The sequence below is a fragment of the Anser brachyrhynchus genome (assembly GCF_964034855.1).
Source record: "Anser brachyrhynchus genome assembly, chromosome: 4".
NCBI classification, from domain to species: Eukaryota; Metazoa; Chordata; class Aves; order Anseriformes; family Anatidae; genus Anser; species Anser brachyrhynchus.
In genome coordinates, this window is record NC_137698.1 from 7,357,645 (window position 1) to 7,363,729 (window position 6,085).

General features: G+C 43.2%; 1 long non-coding RNA gene across 1 annotated transcript; it reads left to right on the forward strand.

Moving 5' to 3' along the window:
* The first annotated feature begins 232 nt into the window (after window positions 1–232).
* LOC308193694 lies at window positions 233–4,686 on the forward strand. Its single transcript, XR_013949856.1, has 3 exons — window positions 233–441; window positions 3,722–3,811; window positions 4,268–4,686. It is a non-coding gene; the product is annotated as an uncharacterized lncRNA (long non-coding RNA).
* Window positions 4,687–6,085: the final 1,399 nt, after the last annotated feature.

Genomic DNA, 6,085 nt, shown 5'->3' on the forward strand with positions numbered 1-6,085 from the left:
CATCTTCAACATTATTTACAGCATAGAGCTGGAAATATCATTATAGATTTCTGTACCTCAAGAGCTGCAGAATCTTAGTAACTCTGAATGCCCTTGGATGTGAACAATGCTAAGCAGCAGGCACTAAATGTTTTTATAGTAGCAATTACATAGCTAGGCTGGCTTGTTTAACAATGTAGGACTTGTTAAGAAATATCTTGGTACCCTGATTTCCTTAGTAAAGGGAGTAGAAGGCAAGTCATGATGTGGTGTGGTTTCATAGGCTGTAGGAAGAAAAGCTGCGTAAGGATGACGGTGTCTGTTTGCATTAAGTGTGTTCCAGCTTTCCTACGAGTGAAAAGCACACGTGCAAAGGAGCAGGGCATCGAGATACTGAAGCCAAACAAGCTATCTCTGGCATCAGAAGCAATACAGCCATGACACTGAAGTGCTGAGCTGGAGGTAAGTGCCTCGGTGGAGATGGATGTGACTGCAGCCCATGCAGCCCTTCCTGCGGGGCTCTGCTGCTGTGCAGCAAGTGCAGCCATCTGTAAGGGTCTGGGGAGCCTCAGCCCATGCTGCGCTGCACAGCGTGGGGATGCTCTGGGTGTCCTTGCGTAGCTCCAGTTATGCGCGCCGTTCGCATGTCCAAAGCCAGAGCCTCTCAAATAGCTCCCCGAGAGCCGGACACGCACCCGCGGCTCCTGTCCTGAAACAGGACAGCTGCAACTCGTCTCTGTTCCCCCTTGCCACCTACGGCAGCGAGGCATGGCTGGCAAGGGTTTAACTCTCCTTGAAATTCCCAAATGTCTCCTGCCCTGAATGAATGTGACCCATCTAGACCTCGATCAGACGTCTGCCACCCCCGATCCTCCTGTGTGCGGCATTTCAACATGATTGACTTCACCCCCCGAGGGCTTTGAACCTGCTCTTCCTGACATGGATTAGTGCTGCTAAAATATGGGCACAACAGATGTCTCCTCTGCTCCGTAGGTGCCAATCTGCCCCGTAGGTGCCCCTCAGCGCATCTCCCTTGTTGCCATTTAGCAAGGGAATCTGGAAGGTCCCTGTAGACGCTGGCCCCATCTCAGAGATCTACTAAAATTATGCAGCTAAGTATGGGCTCGTCTGAAGCCTGGTTGCAGCATGTAGCCCTGCAAACACTTGCCTGTAAAAGGCAAGCATCTAAGCTGAACACAGACAGCAAGTTACATCTGGGAGATGAGAAGGTGCTGCAGAAATCTACAGCAACCCACTTATTTTCATTGAGTCATTGAAACAACACTGCATTTCTTTATTTTTTTCCTTCTTTTTTTTTTCCTACTAAAAAGCTTAATTAAAAATTACAAAAGGAGGAACTGGGTCAGATGAACTAAAGCCAAACCTCTTCCGTGATTTCTGGACTCTGTTTTTAGCACAGCTGGGACTCTGTTCCAAGCAGAGCCTTTGCTGGGACCATAGTATGGGCAGTAACTGTAACAGAGCACCTGTTCTGCTTAAAATGGCAAAGGTGGGTAATTTTGTCTTTATGAAAAATTGCCAGTTGTTCACCTGATGTGCAGAGGTACTGCGTGAGTTTGCTGCACTGCCATTCACGTTAGTAAGCTATGATACATGTGGACAAAAAGGAACAGAAAAGCACATGTTTTGCAAACCGCCAAATCTGTATTTCAGGTGTTGCAGACGTCAGGGCTGCCTGGATTCAAGATTTTAGTTCAGTTCCTTTAGTCCAACAGTACAAATCTTAATTTCCACTCCTGAGCAAGTATTTCAAACTGAATCTTGAAATTCCAAAGCCAGGTGCCTTGTTTTTGCCTGCGTTGTCTTCCATCTTCAACCACTCTCTGATTTTATGATATCAGGTGAATTTGATCAGGTTGCTGGTAAAGTTATCTTCTTCAGGCTCACAGCTCTAAGAATGTCTAACAAAGGTCATGATATCCTCCTCCTTGTTGGTTATTAATGCTGCTTGTCAGGTGTAATGATCAATCAGTGAACGCACAGGCTCTGTTCTTCTCTGAAGGCTACAATGAGAGGAGCAAAGGTATTGTGCTGGGTATTTCCTCTCATCCGGCAGCTCAAAGAGAGCACTCTCCATGGAAAGCTCACTTTCCATATAGAAAGGTCACGTGAACTTCACACTTCCCAGATTTTATTACCCAATTTTTGACATCCTTCCTGATGGCTCTATCATGTGGCTAGCTTGGGCATTTCATCCTTCATTAGCAGTGATCACCATGTTCATTTTTGCTCTTTGTTCCCTGTTGCTACAAAAAGTCCTTGACCCTGTAGATGCCCACTGGCTGCTCAGCACCTGCAGTGCTTGCACTTTTGTGCAAACATGTTGCCTATATTCATCCTGTGGATTAGAGCACTCTGAACGAGCTTGTCACTTATACAGCAGAGCCAGGAAATTAGGCAAGTTTCTTTAGCAGCTGCAGGCACTAAACAGGGCTAGGTAAGATACATCCACCTTCAAAGATAAAACTGATAATTATATTTTTATAATGATGTAGCTGAAATTTACTTTGGGAACATTTTACAGTCAAACTCTCATCAAGAATGTGCCTTGTTTTTAAAGGGATACTGCTGTGTATACTTAATGCACATTTTAGAAAAAAAGCATGGCTGCATTGTAACATCTTAATGACAGCGGTAGAAACAATGTTGGGTTTTGGTTTACGGTTAATTTTCCATTGTCAGCTTTTATTAAAAAAATACCCATGATTTAATAGTTGAGTTTGAGGGTGACCAGTGCGGACCCTAAACCAGTACATCTACCTACACTGTTTTCAAAAAAAAAAAAAAAAAAAAAAAAAAAAGATGAATTTTGCATTATAAATGTTTGGGATTGGTATTATGATTAACTAGTAATCTAGTGCCAAGAATTTAACATCTGCCTTCTCTGAGGCGTTACTACGAATTGCTATTATTGTTTTCTCTAAAGATCTGACTTCTCTCCTAGAAATTTTTGCACATAACCAGTGAAGTGCAGGGGTGTTCTGAAGCCATCTGCTGATCTTTATACAGTGTCTCTATAAATAGCCAGTGCAGCCACTGCATCCTCTGCTTAGTGCTTATGTCAGCATTAATGTGACATAAAATAAATTGTCTCTGGAAGATACCAGGTCCTTAAGGCAACAGATTTTGGATGTCTTGTTTCACCTTCCTATCTTTTACTAAAATACATTTCAGTCATGTCCAGCTGATAAAGGGTGATGAATATGATTTTTATGGTAACCTGCACTTGAAGTTAGACTGAGGGGAGCTGTTAAAATGTTGCTTGGTCCATACAAACCCAGCTGGGTACACTGCCATGCTCCTTCATATAGAAACTGAAATCACCTTCTGCTTGGGGAATAGCAATACTGTTCGGTTGGGGGGAATTCCCTTTCTCATGCCGAGTGAAAATGTTGGAGCAGCACTGCAACTGGTTCAGCAGATGGAGTGAGCAGTTGATTCTGCTTCCACGCTGGTGTAAATCTGGAGTTATGCTGTAAAGCCAACAGGCCAGCCACTCCTCTGGTCAAAGCAGGAGAAGATTCACCTTGTACTGATGTCAGGGGCACCTGATCAAGGTGAAGCACCCAGATATGAGCTTGGTGCCTAGTTCTGTTTTTCTAGTTTTGCAAATCAAAGATCAGGATAACTTTATTTTAAGAGGCAGTTGCCTTCTCTCTGTGATTTATAGGGGAAAAAATAATTATTTTAAATGTTAATTTCCATTACTTTTATTTTTAAGGTATTCTGTTCTGCATTGCCAGCCAGCCAAGACAGCCATAAAGTACTGTCAGAACACTGTATTAAGGAAGATCAGATAATCCATATTCTGGTAGGTCATCTGATCAGTCAGGAAATGATAACCAGATTCTGTAATATTCATATCCAGGGAGACACTGCACAGGAACAGCAGCAAATTTATACAATTGCAGAAGACTTTTAAAAGCACTGTCAGGAGTATGGATAGCTGTGCTGACTTTTCTTACTGCTTTTTTGTGTTTTTTATTTCCCCCGTCACACAAAGTAACAGTATTTGACCTAAATGATATACCATAGTACCCTTTGTTTGATAAGCACAAGAGAAAGAGCTATTTCTTCAATTTTCAATGTTTTCCTTTTTGGGATGCTCTTAAAAATAACCTAGGTTTATTTTTAAGATGTTCTTACTAGGCACTTGTTCACTACTTCTGGCACTTAAATTTATAAACATGATATCTGAACATAAAACCTGTGCAGAACGTGGTAAAACCTGGTTACTAACACAAATGTCTTTTAATCTCTTTTGCAGCAGCGTACTATGACGGTATTGAATTTTCAGTTGCCCAACCATTTCCTGATTAGCAAAGCTCAGGAGCAAAGCTCGTTTGTTAAAAAGGAGAATGCAACGAGCTTCCTTCACACTTGCATGCTGAGACCTCTCTGCTGGTCTGGTTATGGCTCGTCTTCAGAGGGCATTAGTGCACGCGGGGGCGAGCAAGCTTTTGTACGTGTATCTATGTCTTGTCTGTTTGGCTTTTGTGCCAACTTCAAAGCCATCTGCTCTGGAGTAGAAAAGCCTGCCTAACAGACTAAGGCAGCTGCCATCGAAGTTTTTGCGTGCTGATCTCTCAGCTACTCCTCCTGTAACCTTGGATGACCATCTCTTCTAGGTAAAGAGGGAGAACATTAATGTCTGGCTTAGAATCTGATAAATTGCGGGTTTCCCCTAAGTATACATGACAAGTTATATCACTCCTGAGTGAAATTGTGTGACTGAGAACCTGGCAACGTGCACTAGAGACGGGCACTGGTCTGTTCAGCTCAGCACTGTGCTATCATATGGGCTGTACTCCCTCCGTCGCTGCATGGCTCTTCTCGAGTTGCCATCCTATCCCTGGAACTGCTTTTGTGCTGCTTCTGATCATTAAAACAACTGTGCAGCACAAACAGGATACGTGTTCGTAGAGCTTTATCATCAAGTGCTGCTTGACTTTAGCCCCAGTCGCTTCCCAACATAGTCGCAGTAAGATGTATGGAGATTTCAGCTGAGAGTAGAAATTTGTCCAGAAAGACCAACATATGCTTCCCTCTATTATCCAGTGATAGAAAATTATTACTCTGTGTTTTACTCTTGCTTCATATTCACATCATATGATTTACTGCATTGGAAAGGCAACTAGCTTAGACGCCAGTGTACCAGAGTAAGACCTTCGTGGACCTTCCCCCGCAAGGAGGTGAACGTGCAGTAGCTAGATGTATGTGAATCAGGGCTCAAGTGTTCACTCAAGCTAAATATATCACTGCAGTGTTGTTTGAGGTGTCAGACACTAAGCTTATATGAGACTACTTTTTTTCTATACAAATGCATTCGAACATTTTCATCAGGCTTGCCACCATTCACAAAAACAGTCAAAGCACAGACTTTCCTTTGTTTTCCCTTTAGTGACCTGGACTTAGTGAGACCGCTGATTCCAGCTCAGATGGAGTAACCCGTCTCACAGGTCTTCATACTGAAAGACAGCAGTGGGTTTCCAGTACCTCACTTACCTCTGTGAGACCCCAAAAGGCTCAGTTGCTCTGGAAACTTTGCTTTTCCTTACAAGTGGGAAGTAAGGTGGTTATTTTATGGCCACTCAGTGAAGCTTGTTTTACATACCCTCATGCACCAAAGTGACTTGTCTAAAGTAAGAAGCAAATTATTGTAGGCCTCCCTGCCTAGTGAGAGATGAACAGAGGAACTGAGACTTTGGGTGGATTTAATACCCTCTTTGCTGACTATGCAAGGAACCCGCACTCCTAGTTTAAGCAGCTCGATCACATTTCTGGCACTAATTGGGATGAATTGGTGAGTGGTAAACTTCGAAGTCTGGCCAGAGAGGCATTCAACTGCTTTAATGAGTCTGCATTGAGTCTTTTCAGTGTAAGAGATCAGGCAGGGAGATCTATAGAATTTCTCTGACAAAGCAGACATTCTGGGGTTGGGCCCTTGGGGATATTTGCTGTTGCAGAGGTGAACACAGTGGGATGAGATAAAAAGCACAGGCAAGGATACCTGGCTCAAAAATTTAAAGCTAGCTCAGGTACCTCTGTGCCATGTGCTGCCCTGCAGCCACAAACTACTATAGGT